Source organism: Trichechus manatus, unplaced genomic scaffold, assembly GCF_000243295.1.
Source record: "Trichechus manatus latirostris isolate Lorelei unplaced genomic scaffold, TriManLat1.0 scaffold00063, whole genome shotgun sequence".
Taxonomy (NCBI): domain Eukaryota; kingdom Metazoa; phylum Chordata; class Mammalia; order Sirenia; family Trichechidae; genus Trichechus; species Trichechus manatus.
Window position 1 is genome coordinate 5,662,433 of NW_004443999.1, and position 24,722 is coordinate 5,687,154.

Consider the following 24,722-nt stretch of genomic DNA (forward strand, 5'->3'; position numbering starts at 1 on the left):
TGTTTAATTCTTTTAACATATACTGGCGTTTGGGACCCCACTTCAATTTAAAAGCATATGTTAGCGTTCGCAGTAAAGAGCAAATGAAATGAGGTGGCTCTCCTCCATATGCCACTGGCTCCATTATATCACAAAGAATTATCTCAAATAACAGCAACGACGTGAAGCCTCTTGCTGGTAAATTCCCCATTTTTAGGAGGTAAATATGGATATTTGGGGAAAAAAAGGTGATAGAGAAACGGGGAATTTTTGACCCACACTGGTACTCATTTAGCGACCCTACAGGACAGACTAGAAGTGCCCCATAGGGTTTCCAAGGAGCGCCAGGTGGCTTCGAACTGCTGACCTTTTAGTTACCAGGCATAGCTTTTAACCACTATGCTACCAGGGTTTCCTAAGTGTAGCTAGCTCACTGAAATAAATACAAGTCAATACAGAATGATTATCATCAATAAGCAAGCAGCCTGGAAAATCCCAGGAAATTGGTGAAAGGTCTAGTTAGTATTTTTTGGATTATGATTAACAAGTGATTAAGAGAATCCTTCTTTTATATTTCATTTTCTCCCCAAAAGAAGGAGAATTTACAAATGTATCTTTAGGAACAACATCAACACTAGGAGTGAAGTAAAAACCATCAGTAAAAAAGTCACAGATTTTTATTCACATCATTACTTAATAAATCAAAGCACTCTTAATATTCACTTTATCATTTATGCAGTTTCCATGCCTTAATTTTAAGCATTTACATTAAACAAATTACACATCATTATACTGCGTTTGGAAGAAAAAACCAGAACAAAACACAACAAACCTTAAGGCTATAACAACATATTTTATTCTTAACTGCTTTATTTACAAATATTAAATGGCCAAATTAATAGTGTTCTCAATGGCTTTCTGACATCTAAAATTTTTCATAAATGAAAATAAAGCAACCAAAACCACGAAACTCCAGTGGCAAAGGTTTACTGGTCTTTGAACCTTATTAAAGGGACTTTATAAATCACGGTTGTTCTTTTGAGTAGCAACTCACACTGCTGAAAAGGACAGGTTGGGTTTTAAAAGAGACAGATATGACCTAGAGGGAACACATTTTACTGTAGTGAAATAAACTGAGGAAACAGTTTGCAGATTAAAAACCCCTTGAAAGGAAGCATCATCTTTGGGAGGGAAAAAAAAAAAAATCTTCGCTGAGGAAAACAGCTGGAAACAGGAAGCTTCTGTGCTTTCATCCTGCCGACTTTGATTCCCGCATCCCCATATCATGAAAAGGCAACGAGACTGATTTCAGCTGTGTCTTCTTTCAGCAGAAGGAGGGAAAGGCTTTGTGGATTGTGGGCAGCCCTTCAGAGGACCCCTGCCCCAAAAACCAAACACTAACCATGAACTGGCCAAAAAGAAACGGCCAGAGAGAAGTAGCAACTCATGAATAGTGTTGTACAGGTTTTAACAACACAAGGGAAATGTTAGTTGTAACTTAATTGTTTCCCTCAGCAATTCTCATATGAATTCAAAATCCCCTAAGTAATAAAACTAAACAAAATAGATTACACTAATTATGATAGCTTTTCTCCTCTCCACACTTGTCATTTCTTCATTATGGAGAAAAGGAGTTAGATGTTATGTCTTTCACCAGGATCCTCTTCCAACCCCTATGTCCTTAAATCTGATGTTACTGGATTCTAGTTTTCATTATATTTAGATATATAAAGTCCTTAAACTTATCTGTGGGGCATCTCATATAGATTTCTCCCCACTGTTACCTTGAAAATATTTTTTTGAAGTTTATCGTGGCATTTAAGGACAAAAGAGCAAGTAAAGGAAGCTTGGATTAGAAGTTTAGCTCGTCCTTGGTAGCCAGATAAAGAAACAGCTCAATAAACAGATCGGACAAACCTAATACACCCAATTCACAATTTATTCTTTTGCTGCTATTTTGGAATGTTTTAAAACAAGGATTACAAAGCCAGACAGTATGGGGAAATGTAAACATAAAACTCTAGCTTTGAAAACAGCAACCAGTGGCATTATAAATAGTCCTTTTATGACATCTCATATTCTTCAGAAAGAGGAAGTGATTTACATACAAGTTAAGGAAAGGAACTTAAATACAAGGTACCTACAAGTTAAAAGAAAATAACGAATTCTCTTTTATGAAACTAGTTCTTAACAGACAGGAAAATTTCACAGCATGAGAAGCTTCAAGCACGATACGTAAAATGAACATGAACTTCATCTTAACAGGCAGCCAGAAGTAGGTACCCTCAGTTATTCAAACAGAGTGGAATACTTTGGTTCCATGGTAACATTTCAATTTCTAAAAAATGTCTACTGTTAACATCGAGTATGTGCCACCTCCTTACCAACAGATATTAATTGCTTTTCATAGAATCCTTATTTTTTCTGAATGTGTTTTATTTGAACTACCTTACCTAGTTACTAGGGAAGCACATTGTAACTTCTGAGAATCCTCATGTGTGAGGTGATCTTAATAGAAAATGCCTTTAAGAGTGACCCTCACCAACAAAAGAAAACAGTTATTTGTGTCAAACTCTGAAGGTCCATTTTTCCTGGTAGAATACAGTGCAATGCATATCAGAAATAGAAAGTTTGGATCACCATTCTCTCCTGGAAATTCCAAGCTAAAAAGGCATGAATTCCATCTGGATTCTCGGTGTTCCTGGCATCATCAACTTCTTTATCATCATCACCATCAACCCCTATAACCAACCTTCTCCTATACTTGTAAACAGAATTTTTACATAGTATTCCATTCATTCTCAAGTAAAACCTAACAGGAAGGCAGAACAGACATTCTTATATCATAGATGAGTAAACTGAGTCCAAAGAGGACAACTGTCCCAACCAAGGTCACAGTGACATTAGCAAGTGTCCAGATCTCTGGCAGATCTCCTTGTGGTCCTCCATGAATAGGAACTCAAATCTTGATTCATAACCTCTACCAACACCTAGAAAATAACCAGCTAAAGTACCACGACATTCAGGTCAAATTACAGAATTTCAGTTATATCTAGTACATTCCTGGGGAATTCAGTTTAATTAGGCAGTAACACTAATACGGCCCTGCAGACTTAACAACATATATAGCAGGAAGCAGGGAATGGCACGGTCAACTTTTCTTTGAAATCTATTCTAATTCTCCTAAAGTATTTATTCTAATCTCCTCTGCTCTTCTAAAAGTGTATTCACTCTACAACACATATAGGGTATCTATTAGGTATGAAGACCATTGTCAAGAATGTAAGTGTGAATCCATAATGCTGCTCCCATGAAGTCTGTAAAAAAGATAAGAAATGCACACGTGGGAGAAAAAGGAACTCACACCTGTTGAGCATCTAGGGGACTAAGCCCTTTCCAAGCTTATCTCTTTGGATCCTTATAACAATTATATGAGGACAGAAACTGAGTCTCAGGAAGAAATGATGAGTTTGGCCCAAGGTTCTGCAAACTAGGGATCCTAAGAGCTGAGATTCATGGCTAGGCCTGTCTAACTACAAAATGCAAGCTTCTTTCACCCTATCACACTGATTCCTAAGCTTAAAGAATAGTAATACAAAGTAGGAAGTTAAAATTCCCGAAGAAAATCTCAGAAAAAAAAAAAGTGTTCCATGCATTCAGAAGAAGGGCTGATTACTTCTCCATGTGAAGAGTGCTAGTTACTAGTTACTTATAACTTTTGCAGCACCAGGCTCTCTAGGACAATCTGAAACCCTACTCATATTTGACTAAAATTAGCAAAAAAGAGTCTAATCACTAAAGTCACAATATGCTGTAAGTACAAACATGGTTTCTTTGATGCTTTAGAGAAAATATGACTATATTATAAAGAGTTCAACCTTCTTCTTGTAAATTTAATCCACCTAGGCTTTGATTTAGAAACATAACAAATGAACAAATCACTACATGGCTGAACATTACAATCAATATCAAAAATAAACTGAAACAGAAAAAAATAAATTGACAGCTGTAACAATCTTGCTCCCATGATATTTATTGCCTCACTTTACTTCGGCCTCACACACAGCCTTGAATTTGTTTTGACTATTGTCAGAATGGATTGCAGTACTAACTTTAAAACCCAATCAAAGTATTATAACAAAATAGACATCCTCTCCCATATTTGGCAAGAAAACCCTAATTCAAATGTTCCAAGCTTCCCCCAAGAACAAGCAATTCTAAGGTGCAGAAAGGCAATGGCTTTAAAACAACATGCTAATCCTAATATTAGTACCTTGGAAAAGGAAAACTGCCAAGATGTTGGAATAATGCCCAGTTATCCATCTTACCTACAGCAATAAAACTGTCCTATAAATGTGAACAAGACAGGATACATTTTGAAGTTAGGTTACTGGCATTTTTTTCCACCTCACCATTCCCTAAGAATAAGCCTGACCTACGGAGGCAAAACACAGCAGATGGTAACCCAGCCCGGTACCAAAGGCACTTAATCAATCCAAATAATTCACACAAAAATAAGGCAAGATGTTCAATGGTTTATGGTCTAAATTTTGCTAGATAATTATGGAATCCTACTATTCCACAAGGCCACCATTTTATTGTACTAGGCTGGATAGCAAGCTAAGATATCTAAAAACAATATATTGTTACATGATTATTAAAAATAAAATAATTACAGAATATGATTGTTAATAATATAATATTAACAATTATTATTATAGCTAATACTTATGCCAGGCACTCTTGTAAATAACGTACAACAAATAAATGACTGAGTCTTTATAACAGTCCTAAGAAATTATTAACCCCTTCGTACAGGTGAGGAAACTGAGACAGTGACTAGAACAAACACCTCTGACACGGAGAACCAACTTTCAAATCCACGAACTAGGGATCTGGTCCATGTGCTTAGCCAGTACTGATAATAAAGATTATTAATAGAAATAAAAAATAGAATGCCTTTACATTGAAAGAACACTAGACCTGAATTTAGCTGGTCCGAGTTCCAGACCTGACTTTTCAATGTGAAAGCTACAGAAAGACTTGTCTTTGAACAATGGTTTCCTCACCTGTATGATGAAGGAGTGAGCAAGAAGCTGGAAAGCTTGTTCTTCCAGCTTTAAAGATTTCAAATTCTGAGGATAAAATCTCACCTATCAGTTTTACTTAAAGACCAGATCATGTTTTTATCATTGTTTCAGATCTAGAAATACTGACCACTTGCAGTAGAAATCAAACAGAAGTTTCCTCTCTGGTTCAATGATCCTCCACCCATGTGATTCTGTTATAAAACTGCACTTCCTCTATTTGCAGAGAGAATCAGGCTACTTTCTATTAAGTATAACTCCAGCAAACCAAGAGGAGCTATGGCTGCAACCTCCTAATTCCCAGGAAGAAACCAAGTTTTGATAAAAAGATATTCAGGAATCTTCTGCTCAGCTTCCAGATTCTGAAACCGCTTTCTCTTTCTCCAAGAGGAAGCCAAATGTCCTATGGAAAAACATCAGCTATGATAATGCACACATTAAAAATGCCTGGACACAGGCAAACACACACATACACAACAGACATTTCCACAGTCAAGCATACACTCATCCATGCCAGCAAAACTATTCTAATTATCTTTTCTTTTTTCCTTACCAGTCACATGTTTTTATGCAGCTTAGTTGCAAATTAACACGCAACCACCCAAGTGTAGGCAAAGAAGTGAGTATCTTTGCACCTGTAAAGCAACAGCAACGGTAGCAGCCACAAAGGCAACCACTGAAGCCCAACCTAGGAAGAAATACTGGTGGATGGGGAATAGGAGAGAAGATTCTGGTTGTACTGTGTGTGTTGGGGGTAATCGATCAAGGAAGTGAATGGGCTCAAGTATTCATGTTGGTGAGTTTCCCTGAACTTCTCCATTCCCCTAAAATATATCTAGGCTGAAATAACCTACTGATCACTCACTCCAGTAAGAGGAAGGAAGTAACGTGGAAATGACTAAAACTAGGAGGAAATACTGAGGTGAACACAGAACCTATAAACTTCTACCCACAAGCTGATACAGGAGCAAGGTCAGGAGCAGAGGTGGCCCGGGGTAGAAGCCTCCTGACTAGAGGACCAGTGGCGGAAAGAATCGGTGGCTGGGAGACTTTACTTCAAACACACACAGTACACCCCAAAATCTTCTACCATTCCACCACCAACAAAATGCCTCTGGGACCTCTTACTATTTGATATGTGCAACTGACATTTTCTCATTCTTATGTAAAGTGAAACTAGAAGCATCTTTAGAAAACTTTGCTCTTTTAAATTGATTTATAGTAGAGTCTAGGTAAAGTCAGGGACTTGCTAAGCAAACTAAGTCTCTGAGCCATCCCATCCCCTCTCTTCCAACCAGACTGCCATTCCTGAATCTTCCAATGTTACAACAATTCTATTGCCACCACTTCTGGGAAGGGTTGCTGAATGCTAATAATAGTTTGCTGAATTTTCAAACTGAATTATTATTTCTAATGACAACCGAGAAACTGCCTCATTGTATCCTTCCTTTCTAAATTTGATGATGCTAATAGCTAGAAAGGATGTGTTGAGCAGTTACTGTGAGCCAAACACAGTTCTAAGTGCTTTAGATGTATCAACTCACTTAATTCTCACAGCCTAATGAAGTAGGCACTTGTACTAGCCTCACTGCACAAAAAAACTAAATAACTGTGTGCCCAAGGTTACGGTTAGCAAACGGTAGTGCTGGGATTTAAAAACAGATTTCACAATGGCAAGCCCACCCTTCCCAGCTTATACTTACTCTCTCATTTTTAAATGCCAGAAATCTGTACCATAAATAGTGTTGCTGTGCACACCCTTTTATTCCTGGAAATACTTAATAACAAAATGCAAATAACAAAATTGCAATACATGCTAGGCACACAAGTCCTCATTTCACAATCCCGGTAAGAAATTTGTTTCCTTTTTAACTTATGTACTGACTTTTAAAAAAATCCAAACAAAATTTAAATTGTATTTTGATTAACTGTTAGATGATCTGAAGTAAACATTAGAGTAAATCTCTCAAAAATCATAGGAAGACTCAAATATTATTAAATCTTTATATATTTTAAACAGGAAAAATACTCCATTTCTGAGTGCAATTCATTGCAGATCCTTGACTAAGTCACACCAAAAGATTAATTAGAATTAAAGTGTATCTGTGTGGGTCTTATTTCTATAAGTACTCAAGGAACATTACAATTTTACTCACAATCTTACTATCCCCAAAATATATTTCCTAAAGACTTCCTGAAGCAATGTTAGACACAGGGCAGGTTTTTACATTATATTGGTGGGAGCCTATGATATATAAAGCTTTGATACTATCTAAGTTATTCTCTTCTCTGCTAAAACCATAGTTACCTAAAAGTAATTGGAGCAGCAACAAAAATACACACACACACACACACACACACACAAACACACACACATTCATCCAGTTCAGATATTGGTACCACTAACCATTTTCTCAGCCTTAATTCACTATATAGAACATGATACTCAGAAAATATCTGATGTCCTCTGACATTAGAGCCATGTAGAAGGCACCCCCAGAATTGTAAACAAAATTGAGTTCTTTTTGAAGAGCTGAGTAATGAGGTGTCCAAAATGGTTCCTCCAAATCCTCAATCCCTTTGCACGAGAGGAACAGAGGATGACCTAGCAGTTCACATCATTCCTCAAAATCTTTAAACCCTTAAACATCCTCCAAATTTGTTTCTCACACAAATTTCATAAAACCAGACATCACTGGGGGTCTGAGCCAAAAATAAGAGGAAAGGGAAGAAAAAAGTCACAGGAACTTAAAATATTAGGACACCAGCCAGGGAAATTCCTTTGGTAATCAGGACTATCTTCACTCTGAAACATACCTTTAAAAGGTTGAAATGATAACTTTCTTTGGAATTCTTCATAGTTCAGAATGACTGGGGAAAATATCTAAAGCAATAATCCTAAAATTCTAAAACAATAATCCTAAGGAATAATTAAGTAAACTGAAAGCACCACCAGCGCTTTTTAACCAACACTAGCTTTCCACTTTCTCACACTATTTGTCTCTTTCATGTCTGTCTCCCTTAAATTGCTATGAAACAAAGGCCAAGTCTTCCCCGATGTTCTCTGCAATGTCACTCAGTGAGTAAAACTGACAGTAACCACATCTTCTGACTCAAGGTTGAGGGTACAAATTCATAACCTCAACTCCAGTTACAGCCCTCAGCCTGCCCCTCAAACAGACTGAGTCATAGCAGAATCCCATTCCGAGGTTTCTCTGTAAAGAGAGTTACGATACTCTTAGGCATTTTGATAGATACAACAAAGTCAGCGCTTAAAGAAAGCAGAAATGTTTATAATATTCCACATTACTTTATCATATACACGGGAGCAACTTGATAGAAAAATTTTTTAATACATTAAAGTATTACATGAATTCAAGATTCTACACCAGGCATTTCAATCTGGAAGCTTTTCTATCAGGCCTCCACCCGTAGTCAAAAATATCTAGTGATTCAGCTTCTGAGCAGAGGATTCAGAAGTAGATAAATCAAACTTTTAATGGAGCCTAGACTTTCAAAATACAAGTTACATAAATAGTTACCTCTGCTTTCATCTTCCATATGAATAGGAAGTAATAACTCCCCCCCACCACCCGATGCATTTGATGATAAAACTCTAATACAAAACTTCAGAAACTTTCAAAGTTTGTGAACACAGATCTCCACTTAAAAAGCGTTTCTTTTAAGGAACCTGCCTTGTTACTCTCCTATGCTTCACGGAAACAGAACACCAGTCAATGATGATGGTCGAGTTTCATTTATTTGTATACACTACACAGTCAACAGAAGGGGAAACAATATTGGCTGTGAATTTATGAGCTACATTAGAAATACGAACAATAGCAGACCTTTACCGAAATAAAAATAAAATATGAGTCAACAAGATCTTTGCCAAACAGAGGGACCCGGACAGCCTTGTTCAGTCTTCTGGGAATCCCACTCCAATAATCACAATAAAAGCAGGACGTGCCTCATTTCCTTCAACTGCTCAACAGGCCTCTCTTGGAGATGTTTGTAAATTTCCTTCCTCTACGCATCAAACTGGCAAACTGTCGTCATTTCTTTGGGGTAATAATATCCTGTTGATGTCTGGGTAGATATGTTTTGAGTGTTTCCTCCACATAACCCATATACTTTTAATATTATTTTTTAACACAGTGCAGTAAATTATTTTTCAACATACTTGAATATAGTTCAGCAAAGTATGACTGGAAGCAATGAAGGGCCAGAAAAAGGAATGAAATGCAACTTTTACTTTTGGATTTACAGTCTAGAATTAGGTAATGAAGTCATTTCAGTAGTAAAAAGCATTCTCTGCTTTTTCAGAAGCTGTATTTACTTACAATAGTTTAATAATGTAAATATTTTGACTCAATTCCTAAGCTGAGTTTCGGAAATTTCACAAAGCAAAAGAGAAACCTTAGCATTAAAAAACTGACTTGAAAATAATGGTGACTTTGATTTTACTACATATACAAACTGCACCAAGTACTCTAAGAATAGAGTTCTAAACTCTTTCCAGAAGTAGCTTTAAATATATGATAAATTCAGTTAAATATGCTGAGTGATCAAAAACCTTTTATCTAAATAAAGGATTTTTGTTTTCAAAACTTAAAAATGGATTTAGACCTGAGTACATTTCTTGGACAAAGAATGATGACCTAAACTAAATAATTCCTCATAGAATTACATTTCTCAATAAAGTTATATGATGTAAAAGCAGAAAATTATACAAAGTGACAATTTTGAAAGATAGTACTCAAAAAGTAAAATAAGACTAACTCTAACCTAACGTAATTCCGCACGTAGGAAGACATTCTGGTTCCAAAGATGGCAAAAGGTGATTTCTGAAATGCTAAAGAAAACTGATCATCTCTGCAAAGCACTAGATTTGGAGTTAAACTACACAGCATGTGGAAACCCTGGTGGTGTAGTGGTTAAGAGCTATGGCTGCTAAACAAAAGGTCAGCAGTTTGAATCCACCAGGTGCTCCTTGGAAACTCTATGGGGCAGTTCTACTCTGTCCTATAGGGTCACTATGAGTCGGAATTGACTCGATGGCAATGGGTTTGGTTGGTTGGTTGTTTTTACACAGCATGTACCATTCACTGCAATTCCAAGTAACACCTTCCTTAGCCCTTGAAATAAGAATCATGAAGATGAAACATGTTCAATTTCACTAATAACCCAGAAGGTATAAATTTTAAAAAGAACATAATGAGATTTCATTTTCCAACTACCAAGCTAGTAAGACAAAAAAATGCAAATTGGTATAGCCTTCCTGGATAGCAATTCGGCAAGATATTGGAAGAGATTTCACCTACTAATTCCCTGGGAAACTATCCTAAGACTATCCTTGCAAATGTAGACATGTCCAAGGATGTTCAAGAAAGTGGTCAAAAATAGGAAGCTGTTTAAATAAATTATAGTGGATCCATAATATGGAATATTATGCTGCCTTTAAGGATTATGCTTCCAAAAATATTCAAGGACATTGGAAATGCTCATGGTAAAACGTTAGGTCAAAAAAGTAATATACAAATTTCATTTAAGAAAGGCTAGAATCTGCACAGTAACCAAAAAATGAACACTGGATATCTCCACAATGAGTATATGATATTTTAAATCACAAAAAAAAAAGTTTTAAAAATTATGATGCGTATTAGTATAGCCCCTGACTTTAAGGAGCTCACAATCTACTATTCAAAATCAAGTGGGGATGGAGAGGGGGACGTATAGATGATACAAGAATGAGAGAATGTTAATAATTACTGAAGCTGTATGATTGATATAAACAGCCCAGGTGGCACGATGGTTAAGAGCCTGGCTGTTAAAAAATGTTGGAGGTTCAAACGCACCCAGCGTCTCAGTGGGAAAAAGGCCAAAGGCCTAGGAAACCCTATGGGGCAGTTCTACTCTGTCCTACAGCATCACTATGAATCAGAATCCACTTGATGGCACACAACAAAAAAAAAACATGATGGGTATATGTGGGTTTTTCTACTATTCTGTTTATTTTGTATATGAGTGAAACTTTTCAAAGTTAAAACAGTAATTTAAAAACAAGGAAAATATAGTAAGTGTCATAAGAGTTCAATAAATGCTATGGAAGTTCAGAAATGAGAAAGATTACTTCTAGAGGAGGTGATGGCACCTCTTCGAATAAGTAGTGAGATTTTATCAGGTAATCCAAGTGCTTGAGGGTAGGAGTGAGTATTAGGAGCAAATTTAACACTGGGGAAAGACAACTGGCTATGCGCATCAGGCCAGTGAGTGATAACAAATTCATGGAATGGAACTGCTGCTTCTAATATCAGATAAAATCCCCGAGAGAAGACAGAGGGGCATCACTTTGGGAATTTGAATTCGCCTGAGATTCCCCCAATGAGTCAGCATTTCCCCTATGCAAATGCTCACCTGCCAAGAAGAGGCTAAAAAAGCATCACCGACTACTGTAGACTTCGGGTCCCACCCATGCTCACTGAAGTAAAACTATTTCTTTGACTAGCCAGCTATTCCTGGGTAATTCCCATGGGTTCTTTATTCTCACTGGACAAAACCTCTCTGAGATCTGGGCATGAGGGAGGGTGGGAGACAAAGAGTTCATTTTTAAAATACTGTACTCATTCCATATCCTTCCCAGCCCTCAGTTTTTTGTGTTTTGTTTTGTTTTTTACATCAGTAGTCCATCTCCATATAAATGTCTGCTTTTGCAACACTTTAGGTACCGCAATGTCTGTGAGGATCTGAGTCAGAACCATCACCAAATAGTAAGAGTCTAGTTTTCCTAACCAATATTTATTTTTCAAAAACTTTTAAAAAATGTACATTGCTTCTTATAATTTGCCCATAAATCTAAATACTCTGAAAACTACCATTTAGCTACAAATCTGCCCCTTCTGTACGTGAAAGAAAAGTCCATGACTTCCTACTATAAATCTGGAAAATGCATTCATGGCTATAAGATACAATTTTGCTCTCTCCTATATAAAAAAGCCTTTATTCCTGGTGTAGACTTCAGAACACAAATGTTAATACAAGCCCACAACATTTGATAAATCTTTTTTCTCTATTAATGATCCCTAAAATCTTTTGGTTTTCTTTAAAAATACATATGCATGAAAGTTTGAGCCCGAACAGCCAGCACTACTGGTAGCCTCTGTTAATGCTAATTGAGTTAACACAAACATGTAAATCCCCTAGTGTAGAAGCCTGGCTTTTCCTGGCTATCCCAGACCAAGACTCAAATCTGCAAAGATAAGTAAGATATATGTTCTTGATTTGCTTTGCATGTAAATTCTTCCACATAGATAAGCTCTTACTTTCTTCATATGTATTCCTCTCCTCTGAAAGATCAAAGATCATTCTTCTAACACCACGTTTCTCTCCTATCTTCCATCTCTCCTCAGATTTCTACTGCATCTTTTCCCTTTGCTAATATTCCTGAATAGTACTAAATTAATGAATACTGACATCCTTCGTAACTATTCTGATTGCCTCCTGTGGTCACAACGCAACAACAGGAGTATTATGGCACTAAGCAACATGGTCTCCATGCTTATATCCTGGTAGAGACTCAATCACTAAGCATGTGTTTGGAAATGGTGAGTCTGCGTACGCACACACGCACGCACGCACGCGCACACACACACACACACCATCACTACCATGTTGGTCAGAACTTACAGTCAAGTAGGAAGACCTGAAAATTAACCTAGTGAATATGGGAAAGTGCTGACAGTTAATCAAAATATATCATTAAATGGAAAGCTTTTAAAGAAATACATAGTTACTAGTATCTCAACACTAAAACTGGCTTTTAAAAGGTCAGCTACAATGAAAGCCTCTTCGAGGGTGAACTTTGCACTAGACAGCTTAGCACTGAAATTGTTCAGACAGAAGCTTTTTGTAATCAAAAAGCAACAAATGAACAGGTGAAAAAGTCACCATTTTGTAAAAGGGATAAATGTAAAAATATATTGATGCATAAAGCAATGCTGTGTATTATTCATTATCATTTTAAAAATTTCTATAATAGCATAATTTATATATTATAGTTCATATAATAGCTTCTATATAGATAATGCATATATGATATATGGTTTATTACTATTAATATTATTAACCTGTAACCTTAATTGAATATTAATTATGTGCCAGGCACCGTGTCATACGCTGTATATGCAAGCTCATTTGATTCTTCCCCATCCTATGAAGGACTGTAAATAATACCTTTTTCAGGATAAAAACAATCTCAACAAGATTAAGAAATCTCCTAAATTTAGAGGCAAAACCCTATAAAGACAGTTATCTCTCATTTGGCCCTCATCACCAACATTTAACATAAAGAATGGCAAATAACAGGAGCTGAACAGGTAACAGCTGGAACATAAGAAAGGCAGGCAAGTAGATGGGAGGGGGAAAAAAAGTAAGATACAGATTCCAAGGTGAGAGGAAAACACAAGAGTATAAAACTCAGGGGAAGAAATGGCCTCACCAAGTAGAATATGGCCAGAGTCTGTCTTTAAGTGTGCATTCAGTATTTACTGTACTCTAGCCACTGAGTCAGAAAGCAAACAACGTATGGTATTGGGCAAACTGCTGCAAAAGACCTCTTCATAGTGTTAAAAAAAACAAAGACATCATTTTGAGGACTAAGGTACACCTGACCCAAGCCATGGTATTTTCAATTGCCTCATATGCATGTGAAAGCTGGACAAGACCAAAGAAGAACTGATGCACTTGAATTACAGTACTGGAAAAGAAAACTGACTATACCACGGACTGCCAGAAGAACAAACAAATCTGTCTTGGAAAAAGTACAGCCAGAATGCTCCATAAAAGCAAGGATGGCAAGACTTTGTCGTGTGTACTTTGGACATGTTGTCAGGAGGGACCAGTCCCTGGAGAAGGACATCATGAGTAGTAAAGCAGGAGATCAGCACAAAAGAAGAAGACCTTTAACAAGATGGACTTACACAGTGGCTGCAACAATGGACTCAAACATAGCAACAATTGTGAAAACAGCACGGGACCAGGCAGTGTTTCATTCTGTTGTACTTAGGTTCGCTATAAGTTGGAACCGACTAGACAGCACAAAACAACAGCAGCCGCTGAGGTAAGTGTAGGAATGCAGCTAGGATACGGGCTCTAAAGATACGATCCTGATCTTTCAATAAGAATACAGTGCAATTAAGAAGATTGTGCACCTCAGCAGGTGTGATTACTGTCAGAGTCAACATATGCACCAGGGAACAAGAGGATTAATACCAGGGGCAACCACATTAGTCTCAAGGGTTAAGAAAAGCTCTCCAAAAGAGGTAGCCCTTGGCTGAGTTTTGAAAGGCAGGTAGGAGTTACGGGAAGGATACGGTCAGCAATAGCAAGGCCAAAGCATGCCAATGTGACCTGATGTCACTGGCAAACTGAAAGTGGAGTTTTTGGAGAGTGTTTTGGAACGAAGTCAGATCACAGTAATTACAAAGAGAATGGGGGTGTGAGAAAACATGACTGGAAAAGGAGAAAGAATTAAAGGAGGAGGGAGATTAGTCTCAAAATGTTGGTTTTCTGGTGTGTGTGTGTTCAATTTTAAGACGAGAGAGACTTCAGCACGTCTAAATGTTGAAGAACCAAGAGAAAAGAGGAGGCTGGTGATTCAGCAGAAAGAGGGAAAAAGACTCATAGGGAACATACCATAGGAAGTAGGAAGAAGAAGATAATAAAGACTTGAGACTAGCAAATAAGGCTTGGTTATTAAAAAGTCAGGCTGGCTTTTAAAAGAAGTTTCCATAGAATGATGGTGATAAAAGACAAATCTGAAAAGGTTCTGTAAGCCCTAGGCTGCTAACCGAAAGGTCAGCGGTTCAAACCCACCCTCCGCTCCATGGAAGACAAGATTTGGCAGTCTGCTCCAGAAAAGGTTACAGCTTAGGAAACCCTATGGGGCAGTTCTACTGTGTCACACGGAGCTGCTAAGAGTAAAGATCAACTCAACAGCACCTAACAACAACAGAGACAATGGAAGTCCAGTTACACGCCTATTACCAAAATGCTACAAAGTACTAGCAGTAGAGGCTTTGAGAAATGGCTGAATTCTTAAAAGGCAGAGCCCTGTGGTAGACTGCTATAATAATAGCCCCGAATAAACCACATCTCCCTGTGCCCATGCATTTGCGGAGTCTTCCTGCCATCCTGACTCTAGTTGGGCTGTGTGACTTGCTTTTGGCCAATAGGACATCAGCAAGCATGATGTAAACAGAGGCTGAAAAGCATTTGCTCATTGGATCTTGCTCTCTTTTGCTGCTGGCTGCTCCAGTGCCAAAGAAGCCTAAGCAAGCCTCTGGAGGATGAGACCACGTGGAGCAGAAGTGAGCCAATCCAACTGATGGCCCCCTTGATCAACCAGCCCCTCCATCCCATCTGCCAGCTGGCTATACATTAAAAATAGCTCATGTATCTACATGAGCGAGTGACATCAGGTGAAACAGGCAAACAAACCACCCAGCTGAGCTTCGCTCAAACTGCTAAACTACAAAATTGTGAGCAAATATAATCGTAAACACTTCATGCCAAGTTTGATGATTGTTTGCTATGAAGCAACAGAGGCAGCAGATCCTCATTATTTGCAGATTCTGTATTTTGGAATTCATCTGTTCACTAAAATTTATTTGTAATCCAGAATCAGTTCTTTCGGCGCTTTGGCGATCATTCACAGACACGCACAGAGTGGCAAAAAAACTGAGTCACCTAACACCCATGTTTCCAGCTGAGGTCAAACAAAGCGACTCTTTGCATTCTTGTTTCAACTCTCACACTGTAAATAAGTGTCCTGTTCATGTTCTATTTAGTGCCACATTTTTTGGATTTTTATGCTTTTTGTTGGTGATTTCACTGTTTAAAATTACCCCCAAGTGTACTGCTGAAGATCTGTCAAGTGTTTCTAAGTGCAAGAAGTCTGTGATTTGTGTTAGATAAGGTTCATTCAGGCTTGAGTTATAGTGCTGTTGGTCGTGAGGTCTAAATGTTAATAAAACATCAATAGATATTAAATAAGGTGTCTTTAAACAGAAACACATAAAACAAGGATATATGGACTGATCTATGATGAAAACATCACCAGAGGCTCACAGAAGTCTAACCTTGTCAACAACATAGCAGAGACTGAAATAAATGATGACAACTTGAACATTTTAGTCATTAAAAATTCTAGAATATGATGGTTATGTAAGACATTTTATGTGTTGGGGGTAGTTGACTGAGTAACTGATTGGGCTCAAGCATTAATGTTGATGAGTTTCACTCAACTTCTCCACTCTCCTGAAAAATACCTAGGCTGAAATAGCCCTACTGATCATTCACTCCAGTAAGATAGAGGAACTGATCCATGTGACCTAACTTTTTAAAATTCCACAAAAAAATTTTCAAAAACTGTTACAAGGCAGTTGGCAAAATCTAACAAGAGCAATAAAAACCGGAGAACATAAAAAGGAGAAAACAAAAAAAGGAGAAACAAAAACAAACAAAAAAAGGAGAAAAGTTAATTTGTGGAAAGTTATGAAAATAACCAAAATGATCAACAACATAAGAGAGAATAAATGAAGCCAAGTTGAAAAATTTAGTCATTAAAAATTATAGACTATAATGGTTATATAAGATGTTAACATTAGAGGAAGCTGGGTAAAGGGTATACAGGAACACTCTGAACTAGTTTTACAACTTTTCTATAAGTCTAAAATTATTTCCAAAAAAATGTAAAAGAATCTAATCATACCAAAAAAATGTACAGAATGTGAACAATGGGAAAACAGGATATTTTGTATATGAAAAAATGATAAAAGAAAATGAACACAAAAAGTATGTGAACACTGAATAAAATTATGTTTTAATTATTTTTAATGATCCAACAAAACTGTGTTTATCAGTTATAATCAAGTGAAGCAAGGCATGAATAACACAAAAAATTTTTAAAAAATTTGTGAACATATATATAAGTACAGTGACAAAAATTAAAATTTGATTTGGTAATATAAATACTGTTTAGTAGTTATTTTGTTATTGTTTGCTGTGAATCTGTTTGAAAGAGAAAAAAGAAATATGGCAGGCTCCCCAATTTGTGGTTTTGTGTTTCTCACAACTATCCAGTATTTTAATAAATAGAAATGTCACCACAGCATCTTGAAAATGAGGATTTAGTTCTCTGTATTATCACTTAATAAGGAGCCCTGGTGGTGCAGTGGTTAAGTACTCAGCTGCTAACCGAAAGGTTGGAAGTTGGAACCCACCAGGCACTCCACAGAGAAAGATGTGGCAGTCTGCTGCCATAAAAATTTACAGCCTTGGAAACCTTATTGAGCAGTCCTACCCTGTCCTATCAGGTCGCTTTGAGTCGGAATCGGCTGGATGGCAATGGGTTTTATTATTGCTTATTTACACACATCCAAACATGCCAAAGTTAAAGACAACACAAGGAAGAACATTCAACCTAAACTCACCACATTATTATTTGAATGATGCTAGTCAGAGCTCTAACAATTTTCAGCACTAAGGGAAAGAAAAGAAAGATGGTAGAGATGAAACAGGATAGTAGGAAAGTAAATTATATGAGCAACGTTATTAACAACCTCAGATTCGCAACAGGATCCTCAATCTCGAAAGTTAAGATGTGTTGTAATGCTGAGAAATCACTGCTCCCACTGTCTTGATTAACTCAGCTTTAAAATAGATGGGATTTGAAACTGCCTCTGAGGTACTCTGGAAAATGTGAGATATTTAAAAATAATTATTTCAGAGCCTAAAATTAAAAGAAAAAAAAAACTTTATAAATTTTTAGTATGGAGCAATGACTAGCCAAAAGAGACAGCGATGTTACCATATACATGTTTCACTTATATGCTGAATTAAGACACTCGAGGGCCTTCACTTTCTCCTCGGAATTTTCCTGCTTAGTGCATGTGTATCCTCATCTCCAACTCTATGGTTAATTAGCAACAGTCCCCACTGATGCCGTAAATAAAGAACCTGAGAAAATCCAGGTGTCACTTCCCAAACTACAAAGGCAAGCTGTTAATAATACTCTACAGAAAATATATAAAGCGTGGACTGTGGTTACCAAATGATTCTGAAAAGAAATAAATTAAAGGCTTTGTTTTCTTCCTCTACACTTTACCAAAATCCAGTGCCGTCCAGTAGTTTCCGACTCATAGTGACCCTACAGGACAGACTAGAACTGCTCCATAGGGTTTCCAAGGCTGTAGATCTTTACAGAAGCAAACTGCCGCATTTTTCTCCCTCGGGGCTGGTGGGTTAGAATTGCTGACCTTTTTGGTTAGCAGCTGAGCGCTTAACCACTGTGCCACCAGGACTTCTTACACTTCACCAGGGAACTGAAAATTCAGTTTAGCACTATAAGAGTCTTCTCATTCCTCCAAGTTTCCATTCCCTAAAGTCACCCCCACACACACTCTGAAACAACTGAAAGCAACGTCATAAATAATTCAAATCTATTACGTTATCTAATGTGAATTCTTCTTTGTCAAAGAATAACAATTTTCCTAGAGATTCTCTAGCCAATAGAAGAGCATCAATATCATAGGCATGTCCCTAGGGATCAACTTACCCTGTCAAACTCTGGCCTTCAGAAGACCAAATTATTAGCATTTCCTAATCTTCCCAGCACTGATAAACTACGGTAAAATACAGCTTGTCTATAAACGCATTGAGTCATTTAAATAAAAAGCAATATGTTTCACTTCTTCAGCTATATAAATATAGATATGTATATATAAAAACAAGTATCATCCCACATCCACATATATATGGCATGTGCACATGAGTAGGATCGATGATGTTTATAGATGTCTATATGTATTTATATAGAGATATACATAGGCTCCAAGCAAAATGTTCGTTGTTTTTAAATTCTCTGATTTTTGTTGGTAACAGTTATTTCTTGTTAACCACATAGTAAATATGAGACTATCACATTATGTCAAGCATGCAAAGCTGATTGAGTTATATTTTTTTTCCCTGAAAAGCATATTCTGTGAATTTATAAATGAAGACACAACTTTTTAAGAGAAACACACAGCTTTAGTTATAAGCAAAGAACTGGTCAAAGAAACCATACACAAAAAGAATGATATGTACATTAAGGAGAATAAGAGGAAAGTCTTCCATTCATTAGGCAAGAATCATAATATAATTTTCTGATATTGCGCCACAGTTTTATTCTTATTATTCGCCAACTGTAGGACTTAAATGTAAAAAGACTTCTCCCTGAAATTACTGTGTTCCTTAAGACATTATAGGATTTCTGGCATTTCTTAATTCAGTCTATTCTTCAAAATTCAGAGTCTAATTATGCAGTTTGTGAAATATCTTTAGGCCATTGTATCTTTTTCTTTTCTCATATTTATGATTTGGCTTCTGTACTATGTCCTACTGACAAGACAGAAAGGTTCAAAAAAAATGGTGACATTCCTATCTATCAGCATTGCTACTTACTAGGAATTCTGGAAGCAAGTTTATTTGGAGAGATTGAAACAGCTGGTTAACAATTCTCCCCGTGAAACAAAAATAAATGGAATTATCATTTCCTAACAATAGATTACAACGTCATGCAAAAATTATGACAAATCAGATTCAAGCAGGAGAAGAGAGTATTTTTAGTATGGAAATAACTTTCTTGAAGCAGTTACAGTAATAAAGAAATAATGAACTTAACTCATTACCTTAAAAGCATGTTATGTAAATGTTATCTTCTAACTGCTAATAAAGAATAACACTTTGATTTACATTTCATGCACAGCAATGACCTTACGTATAGACGTCAATAAGCCTCTTTACTGCTTTGCAACACCAAAAGCCAACCGTACATGTTAAGTCGAATTTCATAATGTAAAACCTCGTTTCTTTCACATCTCTCCTCCCTAGCTCATCTTCCCAAGAAAATCAGACCTGAACTGTTGGCTTCCTCTCATCTCCATTTTATTTCTCCAGCTTCCCCACTGAGAGCTGACTGATGAAGGTCATGTGCCATTTGCCTAGGCCATGCACCACTGCCCTAAAAGATGTAGGTTATTTTAATAAGCCTTTTACCCATGATAAAGTACAATATACACAGCAGTTATGAGATGCAATTTCGTTGAAAACAATAAACATCTAGATAGAAATTTTTCTTAAGATATGAGGTATCAAGACATTGTCATCTTCTTTCTAAAGTCTTATTTTTAAAGGAAGTTTTCTAGAAGGCTAACTAGTGGAAGACTGCTGCCCTCCTGAACCAGAATGGCTAGATGAGCGGCTTAAGCAACACACATCTACATTCTCTGGCTTTACCCAAACCAACCCAAACCCACCGCCCTCAAGTTGACTCCAACTCACAGCAACCCCATAGGGTTTCCAAGGCTGTAAATCTCTATGGAAGCCGACTGCCTCTGGCTTTAGATGTGAGAAAAGGCATCCCTAAGTGATCAAATAAGAAGCCCTAGTGGCACAACAATTAAGCGATCTAACCAAAAGGCTGGTAATTAGAATCCACTCAGCAGCTCCATGGGAGAAAGATCTGGCAACCTGCTCCCAAAAGATTACAGACTAGAAAACCCTATGCGGCAGTACTACTCTGTCACGTGGGGTCACTATAAGTCAAAATCCACTGGCCAGCACCTAACAACAAGAAGCAATCAAATGGAAATGACTACCATCCCTAGGCTAGGGAAACAAAATTAGAGGTTGGGTTTTTGGAATCTAGAAGCTCAAAGGAGAGAGGAAGTACCAGCAGGTAGGTACTGGTATCTCTAATAACGCTGACTTTAGGAATTTGGGGAAAAAACTGAAAACGAAACAACCGAAGCTGCCAGAGTGATGATGACAAGAACAGGAAAAGCTAAGAAGCCCTTCTTCCTCCTCCAGTCTTCTGGTCTTCCTCTAGTGCCCCCTAATGACAGAGGCTAACACGGAAGCCAGCTGGAAAGAATAAACATAGTTTGCTAATGTAAAGGTTGGAGGTCTGAGTCCACCCAAGGGAGCCTTGGAAGAAAAGCCTGGTGATCTACTTCCAAAAAATCAGTAACTGAAAACCCTAAGGCACACAGTTCTACCCTGACACACATGGGGCCACCATGAGTCAGAGTCAATTCAATAGTAACTGGTAATGATACTGGTAGTTTATCCCAGAATACAAAAAAAGAATATAGAAGGGATGGTTTGGAGCTTGCTAGAGTTCAACTTGTTAAAAATGTGTCATGAGAAAAAAAAAATCTACAGAATAAAATATACAGGAGTACGCACTCATGATTTAGAGGGAAACTAAATTTTAAAAACCATTTGCACCCTACAAAAAATAGATTTTATAAAACATCACATCTGACGGATATATAAAATAGAGTACCTCTATAAACTATGAGCAAAGACAAACAATGTGGGAAGAGCTGTGAAGACAGACAGATGTAAGAAGAAACAATGTAAGAAAACTAAAATGCACTGACAAATTAAAATCTGCATAAAACTGTAGAATATGTCAATGATGTAGATAGCAAACTTGAAAAGTTCTTTAAAATACAAAGAAAAAGAACAAAGAGATATTAATAATAAAAGAGAATAAACCAAACCAAACCCACTGTCATCCAGTCAATTCCGAATTCATAGCATACTGAAGATCAAAGGTGGAAATATAATCAATCATAAGCATAAAACTATCAGGAATCATTACACATGAAAAATAACAGAAATACCATTTGGGTGAAGAATTTAACATCTTTCTAGGTCTTAAAGGGATTCCATTAAGTAAACTTTTTTAATTTTAACTAAAATGTACACTACAGAGAATAAACCTCATGTTCAAATATTCACAGGAAATTTTCCCAAGATACACAAGAGTGTAGCAACTTTTAAGAGGCAGAAACAATACTATTTCTTTACTGACCACGCTGCAATAAAACCGAAAATTTTGAAGGGAAAGACAATCTCTTAAAAATTCTAATTACATTCCAAATTAGCTATTGTATTAAAGAGAAAAACAAAACTATTAGGGAAAAAAAAAAAAAAACTATCTAGACACTAACAGCAATGAGAATATTACATATCAACAGAATACATGGGATGCAGCCAAATTTACAGTCTTGACAGATTCAGAATCCAGAAAACAAAAAGAATGAAAGAATTCAACTAAATGGTCAACTCAAGAAGAATGATTTCTACAAAACAGATCCAAGAAAAGCCAAAAGGATAATAAAGTTTTAAAAAGTATACTAACAAATTAGAAAACAGGAAAACTATAAAGCACATAAATGAATCTAAGGAACAATAAAATATATATATTTCTGACATATCTATCAATTTTGAAAGAAAACACAAATATAAAAATATAGAAATAAAGATTATATAACCATCAATACAAATTCATTTAAATAATCTAAAATTGCACACATATTTAAAATTGTGTATGTGTGTATGACAAAGACTACAAGGCAAAACAACTATTAGAGTAGTTAACCATTAGAGATAATTTTAATTTTTACATCCTTTTTTTTTTCCAAAATGTTCTACACTGTACATGTATCTCTTTTACAAAAAAAAATGATTTTTACTTTTGAAAAACAGCCTCAGGGGAAAGGATTCTTCCTGATGTCATGCATCTCATTTCACTTCACCTAAATTTAAAATGACCATTACCATCAACACTTCTATAGTTTTAGGACCATTATTAAGGGTCAATTATTTTCATGAAGCCATCTGAAATTTTATGTGTAAATATTAATTGAAAATGTAAAAGAAATCATAGAAATCAATCTCTAACACAACCAGACTTAATAATTTTTAATGTTTACATAGAAAAGGTCAGACATGTTATTTAGCTGCCTCTACAGTGTCAGAGTAAACTCAAAGGCAGTAACAACAAAGTGACTTAAGTGTAGTTCTGTGATACCATACTGAGTATGTAAAAGAAAACATGTAAAACAAGCATCTCTTCTATTGAATCATGTCCTGTTTGTCAAGAGTGTTTTTCTGTAAGACTCACAACTATATTACTACTACCTGGTACTGGTATTTATTGAGGACCCCTGGTGGAGCAGTGGTTAAGAGCTATGGCTGCAAACCAAAAGGTTGGCAGTTCGAATCCACCAGCCGCTCCTTGCAAACTCTAAGAGGCAGTTCTACCCTGTCCTATAGGGTCACTATGAGTCGGAATTGACTCAATGGCAATGGGCTTTGGGGTGGTGTTTATTAATAACTACCTAGAATAACAATATCTTACAGATGGCACAAACAGTTTTAAAAAAAAAATGAACAGTTAAATGCTGGATTTTTAGACAAAAGGCTGCTGGTTCGAATCCACTCAGAGGCACCTTGAAATACAGGCCTGGGTATCTGCTCCTGAAAAGTCACAGCTGCCTTGAAAACCCTATGGAGCAGTTCTACTCTGCACACACAGGGTCACCATGGGTCGGAATCAACTGCGTGGCAACTGACAACAACACCACATCTGCAAGAATAATACTGTGTAACGCTCTACAAGATGTTTTCATATACATTATCTCATTTAATGTTTGCTATAAAAGAAAAAAACAAGTAGAAGAATGGCATATTCTTCAAATATTACGCTTGCAATTGAGTTCTATGTGAAACTAAAGATGGATGGCTAATCGCTTGCAGATACTCTTTCAACAAGCTTTCAGTGGTCAGAAAGAAGTATTACTGATTGGAATAAATCTGAAGAATCTTTATAAAAAGGCAGCCCACTCTCCCCACTCCCCACCCACCATTACAAAATAAAAACCTGCCGATGAAGGGCTAGCACAGGAAGTGTGCTAACCACCCCTTGGGCTAGTTTTGGCTCTCAGCTTGATGTCATACACCCCAAGCACTACTGTGGTGGTCATTTGACAACTAGAGGCCACAGAATAATTTCCCATCTGGTGTGCTGCTGTGAGTATCCCATTCAAGGACTAGTCTCTAGAAGTTTAAGAATAAAAAGTAACCAAAGAGCTGTGAACAATGGTCAATTATTTAATTAGCATTTCAAAAGACACTGATAAAAAGGAATAATACTCTGAGGCCCACAACTCAAATGAACAGCTGGGTGTGACAAGATCAGTTAATTAAGGCTTCAAAACTTTTCCAGCCCATCTCCTTTCACCTTTCTCAGCCCTTTCTTTCCCTTTTCACTTCCTAAGTCTCCCTCCACCTCTCCCTTTCTACTTTTAAGCATGTGTTTCATCTTTACCTTTCTTCTGGACATCTGCCAAATCCCCTTTCCTCCTCCTCTCTTTCCTTTCTAACTCAAACCATCTCCCTTTAATTTGCTATAAAGCCAACTTTCTTAACTATTATGTCAGACCTAGGTATAGTTTTAAATATCTCTTGTGTGTTCTAAACACAGTTCTACATGCTCTGATTAATTCCATTAAAAAACAAAACAAACACTTAATTAAATGACCTTGCTTTTTATCCCCATGTAATCCTTTGATTGATTTTTTTTTCCTTGAAGGTCAATGACCCTCTATAAAGAAAAAATATACCCTTCTACCCATAAAAAAGAAATGCCACATTCTAAATTAAAGATCAGACAGTAGACATACTTGATTCTTCAACTTTACTTTGATATATAGTAGTATGAAAAAGTAAATCTGAAAGTCTTCTTTGTGGTAGAAATCTCAA

General features: G+C 36.7%; 1 protein-coding gene across 12 annotated transcripts in view; it reads right to left on the reverse strand.

Moving 5' to 3' along the window:
* The window catches only part of TCF4 (transcription factor 4), a 391,702-nt gene that overhangs the window by 300,269 nt on the left and 66,711 nt on the right, over positions 1–24,722 (reverse strand). For 2 of the 12 annotated variants that reach the window (XM_023733974.1, XM_023733973.1), the window contains exon 1: positions 5,049–12,756. The exons of the other annotated variants lie outside the window; for them this stretch is intronic. The gene's annotated coding sequence lies outside the window, so the exon portion shown is untranslated. Of the gene's footprint in view, positions 1–5,048; positions 12,757–24,722 lie in introns of those variants that run through there. 12 annotated transcript variants of the gene reach the window in all.